Source organism: Protopterus annectens, chromosome 10.part0 (assembly GCF_019279795.1).
Source record: "Protopterus annectens isolate FY-2018-M chromosome 10.part0, PAN1.0, whole genome shotgun sequence".
Lineage (NCBI taxonomy): Eukaryota > Metazoa > Chordata > Ceratodontiformes > Protopteridae > Protopterus > Protopterus annectens.
Genome location: NC_056744.1, coordinates 717546988 through 717561861, shown reverse-complemented (window position 1 = coordinate 717561861; position 14874 = coordinate 717546988). Strand labels below are relative to the sequence as shown.

The window sequence follows — 14874 nt, the reverse complement described above, 5'->3', positions numbered from 1 at the left end:
TATCCTATGTGGATTGGTTGAAATCACCATCACTTTATTCTGCTTCATACAGACTACTCAGAGGTGATCTCTGCCTTGCATATAAGGTGATCTCTGACCCAGCTTTATTGGAAATGCTGCACATCCGCAAGTCAAATGGCACATGGGTTACTCTCTCTAAAGACCTCAACCTGGTATGTGACATCAGTAGAACCTGCTGGAGAGACAGATTTATCTCCCACCACACCTTTGGAATACACTCCCACTTCACATGAAACAGAGCACCTCTTTGGCCCTCTTTAGACACAATCTGGACTATTGGATAGGTAACCGTATATTTACCACAGGGGTTCCACCTCTCTCCATCTTGGACAGGGGCAATATGTGCTGATCATGGTAACAAGGCTATAATTTGGCTAGGTTTGTAAGGGCCCTCAGGCCATTAGCCTAGTAACTTCCTATGATCCTGTGATCCTATGATCTTATTTAAAAGAAAAGGCAAAGTAAAGAGCTGAGTTGTAGTTTCATATTAGTGATTTGATCCCTCCATTAGCTCAGCCTAACAGAAGAATTCTATTCATCTAAGTAAAACAGTTATAAAGAACCTAAAGAGCTTAAAATGGACATAATAGAAAATGTGACAATTCTAACTTCATTGATATTCGTAAATGCAATCACACATTAACCACAACACTCATGAGATCAAAATACATATAGCTATCAGGTAGGCTGATAATTTAGTTTGAAGAGCAGGACAAGTAACACTGACATTTTTTAATAACATATAATACCAACATTTGATGATTTCATAGCAGGCATTTTTCAAATTATTTTCCTTCCTGTTGTCTGCTAAACAAAAACCTTCACAGACCTTGACCAGCCAATTTAGTCCTTTTGAGTGGGCATCATTCATTGGAAGCTGTCACAGAGGCAATTATTTGTTTTTCTGTTGGTTCTCTAACCCCCACTTATTTATGTGAAGGTGTGCAATATGTTTCCTTGTGAGTGTGCATACTTCTACATGTACTGGATGTTGAGGTTACCACAAATGCAGCTTGGTAACACCAGGACTATATTTCTAGGCTGTTGAGTTCCATGTTGTTAGCATGTCCCTCTCCAGTAAATGCCATCATTTACTGGAGAGGGACATGCTAACAACATGGAACTCAACAGTAAATGCCAGCATTGCAGTGGACCTTACCACTCCCTCCCTCAGTATGGGCGGGCTAGCTCTGGTTGCTTTCTCTGATCTTCCATGGTATCCAAATCACTGGAGTCACAGTCAGGGCTTTATCTCTCATCATTGCGGTGCCTTCACATCATAACAAAACTGAATGAATCAACAGTATCCACAAAATTAGATTTAAAGTCAAGGATCCACTAACTTGAATTACACTCTGAAAGAAGAAAGATTAACATTTCCTCCACACATGCAAGCAAGCCATAGACATTACAAAAGGTTTATATTAGAATAAATTAAACAGATTTAATGTTTCAAAATGTAGTGTAACGGGTGTGATTTAACAGGAACTTGTCACCACAATAAGAAGAATCACTTCTAAATGAACATATTTGGAAACTCCAAACAAATGCAAAGAACTGATAAAATTTACTAAAAAAAGCAAAGTAATACTTGCATTTTGATATTAGATGCTTTTCCAGTCCTATCAACCCATATGTCACGATTTCACATAAGGCATTCAATTAACTTATTGCTAGGAACACATGTACTAAGTTAAGCTTTCAAAATTGTGTTTTCCTTTCCAAGGCTGCTTTACTTAAAAATGTAGACTTTAATCCTAAATTGTGAGAGGCATTAAATTCACATTACTACAAAGATTCTTTATATGAAAATTCTCCCTTAGGCACTCTTACAGACAATTTCTAAAATTTGTAATGTAAAATTGCATGTATGTTTGGTAGTACAATTATCCTTATACGATACACTAAATGGATCCCCCTGTGTTTTCCCATGAAGAAAGATTTACGTGCACAGCATACAACATACACAACTCACTTTGGACTGACAACTGTCCCAGAATGCAATGTTTTTCTATGTTTCAGAGTGATCAGATATATCAATAAACACAACTGAGTTAAGTATTACATCTCTGCCACTTGGTAGTACCTTTTATATTTGCAGTAGTGCTAGTGCACTATGTATACACAAACAGTAAATATGCAAGGTGGAAGGAACAAGGCAGTTCCAATATAGTGTAAGAGCTGTAGGACTACTGAAAAATAAGTCACAATCATACTTAAGTATGCTGCCAATACCCATAACTTAGTATGATCTAGGGAAGGATGCAGTTCTGGGTCCATTGCAGATGCTGAGAACAGCACTGTTGGCTAACATCAAAGAGTGAAGTATTACTAATTTCATGACCTCTAATTGTACCATGTCTTAGGAATGGGGTCCATTTTCTTCACAGTCCTAGAAACCCCAAACATTTGGAGAAATTAAAAAAAGAAGATAACTTTTGTATTTATTTTATTGAAACCAGTATTCTGCCAATATGTTTCATGCTACTTTCTGTAATTGATTAATGCCTTAAAAACAACCCTCTGCTGTGTCAAGAGTCATACTGTACTGAAAAGGTACATTCTCTATGTGAAAAATAAAGAAAGTGGGTTAAATGATAATAATATAAATGCAAGGAATCATTAGAAAAGCCAGGTATATATGCATTTTATAGATATAGAATTATTGATGGTTTAGGGTTAAATGCTATATTTAAAACTATACCAGCCTTGGGAAAAGAGCAAATTTTTAAGTAATTTAGTGTTCCTGAACTTTATTACATTTTTATAACTAATTTGCTCATGTGGAAGAGACTGAAATATGGTTTTATTTGACTTAAGAAAAAGACCTAATCATCCAAATGCAAGTATCCCTTGTCATTTTATTGTTTGTACTACAGTAGTTTAGGTTGGTAAGAAGTTACAGTAAAAACAACCACTATACCAGTTGATATTTGATCAAGTAATATAATTAATTTCTGTGGGCTAGTCAACATTAATTATCTTCTAATTATGTGTGATGAATACTCCAGAACCAATATATTACATCTATGGCAAAACAATTATGTTGATAAAAAAAATCTTCTGTCTCAATGTCTGGCACTCCAGAGTTTATCAGATCTCTCAGTGGACACCTTTTTAATGCTACCCAGTTTGAGTAATATTGTAGTAACTTAGTCATTCATCAAGAATAATAACTCCATTATGCCCATAAGCTATTAGTGTTGTAGAACAGTTTACAGCCAGTCTAGTCATTCTCATGTCCATTGTTTCCAAAAGTGGAGCACCTTTTGATAGTGCCCAATTCAAGCTTTCCATTTATCACAGAAGTGTAACTCCTCTATAATCACAAGCTGATTATATTGCAAAATAGTTTTATGAGAAACACAGGCAAGGGATTGCAAAAACTAAATGTACTTCTTGGAATCAAAACGTTTACAATCTGCTGTGGTTTTGTAAACGTGCAGTTCATCTCTTAGCTGCAATCTGTCCTGTGAGTCTTACAGTTAACTGTAGCTATACCCGAGTGTGAGAGAGAGAAAGAGGGTCAGTCTGTGTTATTGAAACAAGTTGTCAATAACAGTTACATATCTCTTTACCATTTACAAACTGATAAGGGTGGAAAAGTCAAGGCTGCCATGGTGACCAATACAAATAACAGACATGTCTGGAAAAGGATTGTATCATGAAATATCGAATGCTCAAAAGAGTGACTGTAAAAATAGTGATCATTTTAGAGAAAGTCTAAAATTATCAAAAACAAGATAAACTAAAACTAATTTTAATTAATTTTAATTGCAAGCCCCCCCTGCTCCCCCTCCCTACTAATTATATATGCCATGCTGACTGTATTCCCGTTCCACTTCTCACTTGGTGAGTGTAGCAAACAGAGGTGGAAACTGTGTGGAGTTCAGGTTTATCTAAAGCAAATAGGGAAGATGGAGTAAAATTAAATATCATAGACCTTTTCAACCCTGGGAAGTGATATTGTTTATCATACTTGTGTGAAGGCAGTTTTTAATAGTATACTTAATGGTTGTGATGAACATATCAGAATGGGCATTTATCTGATTGGTTTAGCAATATGTAGCAACTTCATGCTACTAAGTGGAACTCATGGACATCTATGAAATGTAATGGAAATGTTATAGTACATTAAAAAAATACCTTTTTTGAGTCTTTTTTTTTCTTTTTTTTTTTTGAGCTTCCTTTGTGGGTTATGAAGTCTAAGTCTTTCTGCTTTTTTCCAACGTCTGAAAAATCAGTCTTGATGTTTCCTAGTGAAATGAAGGAAATAATCTGTTCTTGTCATTTTGACATCTCTCTCACCCAGGTGTAATACTATTTCATAACAGGGATGTGTAATTGCCTACTCTGTGGTGTTGTCTGCAAGCACCTACTGTTAAGCATACCATCCTTAAAAATAAAACATCTGTTCTATATGATTGAAGATACAATTTCAGCTTATGGCAATCACCTCCATGATACCAAGAAAGTGAAAGAAGTAAGGAGTGCAGTAATATATTTCAATTTGTTGATGTCATTCACAGCAATGCACACCCATCCTGCTTACATTAATGGCAACAGTAGTGTATTTCAGTTTGCTTTTGTTATTAACTGGCATGATCCTTCCCTCAATGCTACAACTAGAAGAAAAATAAAAAATAAATAAATGATTGTTGTGGATACCATGTACTGCTACCCCTTCCCACAGATGTAGCTGGTAGCCTTCTAGTAAAAATACAAATACCTGCAAGAAGAAAAAAAATCCATGCAAATAAGAACATCTTTTCTTAATTATTTAAGTTGCCACTGTTGCTTTTGTCAATCAACTCCATGATAAAGAAGTAAATGATAGTACAGTAATGTATTTTAATTTGTTACTGTCACTTACAGCCACACCTTTAACCCATCATTATAATAGCCACAGTAACGTATTTAATTTGCTGCTGCCATTCACAACTTGCTCCTATACCACTACCACTGTAGCTCTAAAAAAAGAAAAATAATGAAATGCTTAACATGCATAGTAACAGAACAAAGAACAACTACCCATGTCATACTACATTTTTAACTTGAGTAAAATCAAAACTAGTCAGAAATTGTTGGTTCTATTCCCACTCCAGATGACTGGATTGCTGACACACTGCAGTGCAGCACTTGGGAGGTGCTGTAATACTATGTCATACTTCAGATGAGGCATTAAACAGTGGTCCCATCTGACTGAGCTGGTAGCTCAGGTGGATGTAAAAGATCCCATGGCACTTATTGGAATGAGATGGGAAAGTTCCCTGATGCCCTGGACAAATTTTCCCCAGTAGAAGAAAGAAGACCTCAAGTCATCCCTGAAAAGAGGGCATTAGCTTGGTGGGACTAACCATGTCAGCAAAGGAGAGATAGCTAGATATATAGATAGATAAACCAGTAATTATTATTAGACATTAACAATGAAAATTGTGATGAAAATGAAGTGAAAAAGAGTGTTACACATGGAGTGGTATGGGTTTATTAAGGGGATGTCTTACCTTGTGGTATTCTTTGAAGCAGTCGCAGCAGCACTTGATGAATGACTAATCATGCATGTTACTTATCTTGACCTTGTTAAGGCATTCAGCACTATTCCACATAAGGGAGTATTAAATGTGTGCCCATATGGAATTCAGTTGGTGTAACATTAGTTAAGCAGCAGGACACAGCACATTAAGGGGGAAAGGTTACCTGCCTACTCCAGTGGGAATTCCCAGTGATATGCCAAAGGGCTGTACTGGGGCCACTTCATTACAGACTGCTCTTCTCAGATATAAAACTGGGAAATGGGCTCTGGATAGCCACGTGTAAGAATTATTACTGCAAACTGGGTAACATAATTATTTCAATAAAAGATGTGAACATTCTCCATCATTGTCTACAAAAATTACAGCAGTAATGACATTGTCTTTAATGGTAGCAACTATAACAGGCTCCCTTTTGAAATGTCTGTGCACAAAATGCCAAATGTCAACCCCCCCCCAAAAAAAGACCGAAAACCCATACAAGAATGAAACCGGTACACACCCCAAACACATATATATATATATATATATATATATATATATATATATATATATATATATATATATATATATATATATATATTTATACTAACACCAAGATCATTATACCTCAGAGAAAAAGGAATATGCCTGCAAATGGCATCTTGGACTTGGTAAATACAAGTCGGATCTTTCTACCATTCAGTCTCCGCAGGACTCACTATAGCGGGTCCCAACATTTCAAATGGTTACCAATGTAGCATCATAAATTTTGGCAAAAAGGATATAAATTATGGTGGCAAAATAAATGGTCAAATACAATGGTCATTAACAATTTAACTTTGACAAGTTTGCATCTACCAAAATCAGAAAAGCATATTTTGTAGCCCATCTAATTCTAAAGAGATATCTAATTTATCAAGGAGATCATGGTACCATTTTAAACGTCAGTTATTTGAAAGATTATTGAAAATAGTACAGCATTTTGCAGGTCTAAACTAGTTACAAGAAATAACTTCAAAAGAGAAAATGACTTCTTACTAGAAAAATCAAAGCTGTGGAGAAACTAAACTGTTTAACAAAGCTTCTGGAATTGTCAGTGTATTCTGCTCCTGATATGAAACTTAGATTTGACTTTTGTTTGGCATGTAAGGTGATGAGTGATTCAATTGTATTTGAAAAGTCTATGCCCAGAGTACACTGTGGGGTCAGCTGTCACCATATTGGGGAACTTGCTAAAAAGAGTAAATATCAATAATAGAAAAATGACATCTACCTTATACAACACAGAACACCTTCTAAGACTATATATATATATATATATATATATATATATATATATATATATATATATATATATATTTACTTTAGAAGACTGAAAGCCCATAACATTGAAATTCAAAACATTGAGACCAAAATCTTGAAAATTTGAAACGCTGAAAATTCAAAACATTGAATCCCATAACACTGAAAATATATAGGAAACCAACATTTAATATGTGCCAGCACAACTATATAGAGAAACAAATAAAAAACAAACCATATTACACTTCTCCAACTATAAGCAGGGGGGCAAGCCCCCCCCTGTGCCCCCCACATCCCCTGCTACTTAATAGGTTCATAGGTAGATACTAGGCTATCTGCCCTAGGGCATTTATAAGCCTAGCCAGAGTGTATTTGGCTTCTGCCTCCCTATTACATTAGCCTACTGTGCCTCTGTAAAGTAGGTCACAGAAGGTACCCTTTTAAGATTAGTTTACTGTGCCTCTGTCTAGCAGGGACACAGAAGAGATCCCAGGGGTGAATTTGCGATTTCCCATCCACGCATCCAGATTTCGCTTGAAGAGGGTCAGCGAGAGGCTATGTCTAACGTGAACTGGGACTCTATTCCAGAGTGAGGGGAGCCTCTGGGAAATGAATCTGTCCCTCCAGCATGTCCTATTTATTTTTGTGCTGAGGTTTAGGTCCCTGGAGCGTGTAGCTCTAAGGGACTTGGATTTTTTGAGGTGGAGCATGTCCATTAAGTCTGGGTTTGACATGGCTTTGTACGTCAGGCATAGATCGCCTCTGAGTAGGCAGTAAGCAACTGAGTAGAGCTGGAGTTTCTTTAGTTGAGCTGCATAGGACATCTGTTTGTAGCCCATGATCCTCTTGGTGAGGTACTTTTGGGGTCTCTCCAGTTGCTGTAGGTGTTGGGTAAGGTACATCCCAAAAGGGGCATTGTATTCCATTATGGGCCTGATGAGTGATGAGTAGAGGGGCACAATGACCTCTCTTGATCTAGATGCGAACCCTTTCGTGATAAGGTGGGCTATATAGAAGGTCTTTCTAACCACTTTGGCAACGTGATTATCAAAGGAGAGATTACTATCTACGTTGGTCCCCAAATCTCTAATTACTTCTTCCATACTTAATGGATTACCACCTATGTGGTAATTTGTGGGCACCTTGTTTTTCCCAAAGGGGATGACTATGCACTTTTTAGCATTTAGCTTGAGGCCGTGGCTCTGGCACCAAGCATCCGTCTCTGTGAGACCCTTTTGGAGGATGCTTGTGTCAGCTGGAGATTCGATTATGGCCCCCAGTTTGCAGTCATCTGCGAACTTTGTCAACCATAATCCCCCCCGTGTTAGCCTGAACCTCAGAGAAGTATATACCGAACAAGAGAGGTCCCAGAACTGAGCCCTGTGGGATGCCACTTGTAACTGGTTTGGATTCGGACATGGCACCTGCGATTCTTACCATATGGGTTCTATCTCTGAGCCAGTTTGCAACCCATCTTGTGATATAGGGGTTGATATTTAAGCTGGTAAGCTTATTTATGATGCCCGAGTGGGGTATTGTGTCGAAGGCTTTTGCGAGGTCCAGGTAGGCTGTGTGGACTACCTTGCCCTCATCTATGGCTTTGGTAACTATTTCAAAGAAATCAACTAGGTTTAAGAGGCAAGATCTGCCCTTAACAAAGCCGAATTGTGTAGGGTCCAGTGTCTCGAGGCTCCCAATGTCTTTGTTTATGAGTTCCATGATATTACACTCCATAGCTTTACAGACCAGACTAGTCAGGCTTATGGGGCGATAGTTTCTGGGGTCCGTTGTGGCACCACCTTTGTGGAGTGGGACCACTGTAGCTGTACGCCATTCTTTGGGTACATATCCTGTAGTAAGGCTAAGTTTGAACACTGACTTAATGTGAGGGTTCAGTTCTTCTTGGAGCTTGTGAAAGACGCAGCCTGGGACACCGTCCAGTCCCATAGATGCTGTGTTTTTTGCTTTGGAGAGGGCAGCTTTCACCTGTGCATCTGTGATGTCAGGGAGGTTACATTCAGTTGGGATAGGCATTTGCTCCTTTGGGGGGAAGGGGGGGAGAAGTTTGCGCTGAATCTGTATGTCAGGATGTTGGCTATGTCTGTAGGTTCGGTATATTTTGTACAGTTATGCAACAATTCAGAGCATATCTGGGAGTTTCCGCCCATGTTCCTGACATAACTAAAGAAGGCCTTGTGATTATCTTTAGTGTCTAGGGCAATTTTTCTTTCAAAGCTGACCTTTGATGATTTTATGAGGGATCGAAGTTTCTTGCTAATACTGATCGGAGATGCCTTCCCTTTTAGGGATTTTGCTCTGTCATGTAGTAGCTTCCTCCTTCTGTTGTATAGCTTATTTATGGCCGGGGTCCACCAGACCGGTCTCCTGTTTTTGGAGGAGTGAGTCTTGGTTTTATTTGGGATAGCACAATCCATGCATTCCTGCAGGTGCTCATAGAATGCATTTGTAAAGGATTCTGCGGATTGGGCTGTATTATCCTCTGGCCCAGGGGCTTTGAAGGATTCCACCTCAGTCTTGAGAAGTGCAAAGTTGGCTTTTGAGAAATTCTTTACAGTGATTTCCTTGGCTGGGGGTGGGGACAGGATATGGATGTCCAGGGAAATTTGTTTATGGTCTGATCTTACCAATGAGGGGTTTACCTCTGGTGTGGAACATAGAGTCCCCATGTTGGTGATGACCAGGTCCAATATGTTATTCCCTCTTGTGGGAGTGGTGACCAGTTGTTCCATTGCATTATAGTTTATAAATTCAAGGAACCGTTGGGCGAGGGTGTTTTAGCTTGAGTAGTTTTCCCAGTCAATGCTTGGGTAGCTGAAGTCACCCAATAACATAGTGTTTGGAGAGACCTTCATATTCTCCAGTGTTCTCAGGAATGCCAAGTAGGGTTCCTGTAATAGGGAGGGTGTTCTGTAGCAGGCTACAAACTGAAAGGCAGTTTTGCCCGCTGTTAGTTGCACATGGATGATTTCCGATGCTTCGTGCAGTGCCACTAACCTGGAGGTGTAGGTATCTTTGATGAATATAGATACTCCCCCTCCTTTTGTGCTTCCGTCTGAGTTGTGGGGCCAAAACGCATGGTATGAGTTATAACCTGGTAGTGCTGGGGTGCTCTCAAGAGCCTTGAACCAGGTTTCTGTTACTGCACAGACATCGATTTTCTCCATACTGAGGAGAGCCTCGAGTGCGTGCATCTTGAGGTTTAGACTTCTGGCATTGAGTAGCATTACCTTTAGTTTTTTTATCCTTGGGTTGTCTATGGAGGTGGGTTTGTTCTTTGAGCCTTGCCTAAAAAAGGCACTATGGGGGTGGCAAGAGCCTTGGCCAGTATACGAAAGCCTAAGGGTGACAGGTGCAAGCCGTCTCTAGCGAAGAGACGTGGCTTGTCGAACATGTCATCCCAGGCTGACAGACACTGGATCCCCTTTGAATGACACCAATACTTTAGCCAGTTGTTGAAACTGATCATTTTGTCTTTATACTGTGGCATCATTCTTGGTGAGGGCAAGATGCTACTCAAGGTCAGGGTCATACCAGCCTGGGCTACATGGTCAGAGAGCTCCTCTATGTCTCTTTTCATGTAGTCCAGGGAGGTACGTCTCAGGTCATTCACACCAGCATGGACAATGATGGAGTCATACTTGTACTTGCTTTGGAGTGACCTGAGTGCTTGCGTTATGTGGCGGATCCTGGCACCCGACAGGCAGCTTACAGTGACCTTCTCCTTGTTCAGTCTGGTGAGTGGGACGTCAGTGTTCCAGACAATAGAGTCCCCTATAACAAGTGTATTTGGTGTGTTGTTTGGCCTTAAGGGCTGTGACTGTAAGGCACACTGATTTTGTGAGATATGTGATTCATGGGTATTGTTGAGGGGTGGCTGTTGCTTGGATATCTGCTTAGGAGGTCTTTGCTGTTTAGGCAGATTTTTATTTAGAGCCTCCGAGTATGTTTTTGTGTATTTATGTGTTTGGTATGCAGATGCAATAGGTCTGTGTGAGACTGGATTTGTGGTGTGGGTGGTTACCTTTTCCTCCTGACTGACTGTGCCAGTCTTGGGTTGAGGGAGCTCTGCCTCCAGTTTGGCTGTGTAACTGCATCTCTCACATGTATTAGAGTTTGTTGGAAGGAGGAGAGGGTTGTCTGTGTACATAAGGCAATTGTAACATTGCCTCAAAATTCCCAGATTCACCAGCTGGACTGGAGAGTAACCTTGAAAGTGACCCTTGGACATACCAGATTATCAACTTTGAGATCACACTATACAGGGCAAAATGGCAAACATACCATTCCACACTTCATGACTGCATGTTTAAATTGTAAAAAAAATATCCTCAACCTTCTCTTAGAAACACTACTTCACTGTTAAAACATTACACATTACTGTATATCTCTCCGATACTTACTGGGGTTTCATAGGTAACCTCAGTCATGATGTTCTTCGTGTTTCACTGTTGCAGTCCTCACATATGGGTTATCCGGCTCCCGGTAGCCCTCAGTCAGTCCGAGTACCAGTATATGACATCGGCTGCTGCCAGTTGTAAAACTGATGTCAGTACGTCAGGTATAAAGGGAGGCAGCCAATGCCATTTCCTCAGTCTTTCTTGCCACGGAGCCCGAAGCAGATGCAATTCACACTAGTGCCGGTTGGCTGTTTACCTTCATTTCTCTTTCCGACTACTGAGTTGAAGATGCCTTCAGATGAGTAGCCCATTGGGAATCCTCTTTTCTTGCTTTAACGAATGTCAGATAAAGTTAATAGCTGTCTTGCCTGTGGAAAACAGATTCCCCACCGTGATTTCCATTCTTATTGTATAACTTGTTTGGGCCTTGAGCACAACGTCCCTAACTGTGATCTCTGTGCTTCCTTTAACCCACGTACCATACACTGTAGAGCTAAGATTTTGTATAAGCATTTTGGAGTCTAGCCTAAGTTTGTCTGTATGGCATCTTCTGGTTTCCCGACTTCGGATATACCTAGGAAGTGCAAAGACAAGGACCGTGACAGGTCTAGGGTTAAATCTACTGATGACGCACAGGTGAAATTGGTTGTCAGCACAGCGGTAGTCAGTGAGGCACTTTTGCAGCCCCCTGCAGTCTGCAGATTTTCAGCCATAAGCCTCTGTCGAGACCTTTATGGAGTCTTCCATGCCATAGGCTGCTATTTCATCTTCAGATGCTCTGCCTGTTGCCACCTCAGATGGGTCTGGAGCCACTTTGCAGGCACCGGCTTCTGGCGCCTCTTCTTTTTGACATGGGACCAGAACCAGACCGACTACCTTAACTCAGACTTCTGCAGTTGCTAGGCCTCCCTAGTCCCTCCGGATTGCTAGTAAACCTTCCAGCCACAAACATACTCACAAGCAGGCATTGGCCTTTCGTCCTGTACCTCAGTCCCAGTTGGTAAAGATGACTGGTGATCTTCTTTCTCTGATTAGGGGCTCTCATTCCCCCTTCAAAGGGGGCTAGGGAATTATCTCCTGATGTTTTGTCTGTCTCAGATTCTGAGATTACCAGTTTGTCTGCTGGTGAAGAAGGAAATTCTCAACTTTTTTCTGGCCTTGAGGATTATAATGCTGAGGACTCCATCCCTTCTGCCTCCCCTCCAGAGGATTTTTCCTCTGGGGATGCTTTGAATACTCTTAGGGAGCATTTTAAATGGGAATGGCAGGATTTTCCACAGTCTAAGAAAAGAATCAGGGAATTTTTAGATTTGCCACAGCATAAGCCTCTGGCTGTACCTCCAGTTTTGGAAGTTGTGGATGATGTTGTCATGGAAAATTCTTTAACTCCTAATTCTGTTCCTCCTACCCTCAAAAAACCAGACAGGTATTACAGGGTTCCTGAATATCATCAATTCCTTTTTAAAAACCCTACTGCTGATCCAGAAATTATTTCTCTAGACCCCAATGGTGTTAAGGCTACTATTGCTAAAAACCCTGTGCCTTCTGATAAGGAATATAGGGCTTTGGACAGGTGGGGTAAAAAAGTCTATACTTCTGCAACTCCTGCCATTAGATCCGTGAATTATCTTTTTCACATGCTTAAGTACCAGCAGCATACTTTGGAGGCTATTAAGGCTAAACTTGGAGATATTCCTTCCATGATGGAAAACAAAGATTTACAAGACTTACTGAATTCTGCCACTTTAGTTAATAAACATTCACTTCACTGTAGTTTTGACACTTTGGAGGCTTCCTGCAGAGCAGCAGCCACTGGTTCCGTAATTAGAAGACATGCTTGGCTCAGGGAGCAGCCTCTTTGTGAACCAGTTAAATCTAAATTGCTGGATATTCCTTTGCACAAGGACAATCTTTTTGGTAATAAGGCTGAGGAGGTACTAAAGAAGTTGGAGGATAAGGCAAAATCTATGCAAGCTGTAAAAGATTTCCTTCAGGTTCAGCCTCCTCGGTTTAGTAGGCATTATCCTTCCAAGAATTGGTCTTTCCCTGATCCTGGCAAGCAGGGTCGCTCTAGGCCTAGGGGTTTCAGATCTTCCAGAGGACAGGTTTCTGCCCCTCAAAGGCCTAAACAGTGGCATTCTTCTTCTGATAAATCGGGGAGTTCTAAGCCAGCTTCCCAAAGCAAACATTCTCAATGACTCAGGTCTTCTTGTGCCTACCTCTGTGGACCCTGGGTTTCCTTTGGGGGGAAGGTTAGCCAGGTTCACAGAGGTATGGTCTACCATCACAGATGACAAATGGGTGCTCAATATAGTAAACCTAGGTTACAAGTTTTACTTTCACACCTTCCCAGTTTTCCAAAGATACCCAGACATACCTAGAACTCTCAGAGCAGAGATAGAAACTCAAATTTCTTCTCTACTGACTATCTGGGGCTATATAGCCAGTTCCTGCAAAACAGGCAGGCCTAGGTTTTTATTCAAGGCTTTTTCTGGTACCCAAGAAAGGGGGCACATGGCACCCTATTCTGGATCTGTCCATTCTAAACACTTTTCTGGTGATTCCCAAATTCAAGATGCTCACCCTTCAACAATTACTACCAATGCTGGGCAAGGATTCATGGCTGGTAACTTTGGATCTCAAGGAGGCTTATCTGCACATCCCAATAAGGGAAAGTTGCAGGCAGTTCCTTCACTTCAGGGTCGGGGAGCAACACTTTCAATTCTCTGCATTGCCCTTTGGGTTATCTACTGCTCCCAGAGTTTTTACAAAGTGCCTGGCTCCAGCCATTGCTTGTTGCAGGCAGAGAAACATTCAAATTTATCCTTACCTGGATGACTGTCTCATTCAAGCAAACTCCTCAGAACAACTAGAAAAGGATTTGGATTTTGTGAAGAACACTCTCACCTCTTTGTTACACTCTCAACGAAAAGAAGTCAAAGTTGGTTCCTTCAAGGGAGATTGTTTTCCTGGGAGGGAGTCTGAATACAGCCACCCAGATGGTATTCCTCCCTCAACAGAAGCAAGAAGATCTTTCCGCTTACTTCATAAACTTGGCAAGCATGACCCAGCTCTCTGCAAGGCTATTCCTGCAAGCACTGGGGTTCATGGCTTCATGTATTTTGATGATCCCATATGCAAGGCTGCATATGAGAAAACTTCAATGGTACCTCAAGAATCTTTGGTGTCAACACACATAGGACTTAGACTTGATTCTTCCCCTGATTCCCTGTCTACAAATGGAGTTCCTCTGGTGGGCGACAGCCTGTTCTCAGAACAAGGGGGTGCCTTTCCGCCCACGTCCTGCCAGCCAGACTGTCACCACAGACGCCTCAGATGTTGCATGGGGGGCTCATCTGGAGGGCAGGGGCATACAGGGGACTTGTAGAAACCAGCAGATTCATCTGCACATAAACTTAAAAGAATTGATGGCAGTGCAGCAGGCCTTGCTGGCTTTCAAGGACCTACTCTACCCTGGGACTCTGCTGATCAGGACAGACAATACCACAGTCATGTGGTACATCAATAAGCAAGGGGGGACTCACTCTTACCCCTTGTGCAGACAACGCATGAGACTATGGTCCATAGCAGCATCCATGGGCGTACATCTAATAGCCCAG

At 40.9% G+C, this 14874-nt stretch overlaps 1 long non-coding RNA gene across 1 annotated transcript in view; it reads left to right on the top strand.

The window, feature by feature from the left end:
• Window positions 1-14874, top strand: part of LOC122813293 — a 741409-nt gene that overhangs the window by 366695 nt on the left and 359840 nt on the right. The gene's annotated exons all lie outside the window — the stretch shown is intronic.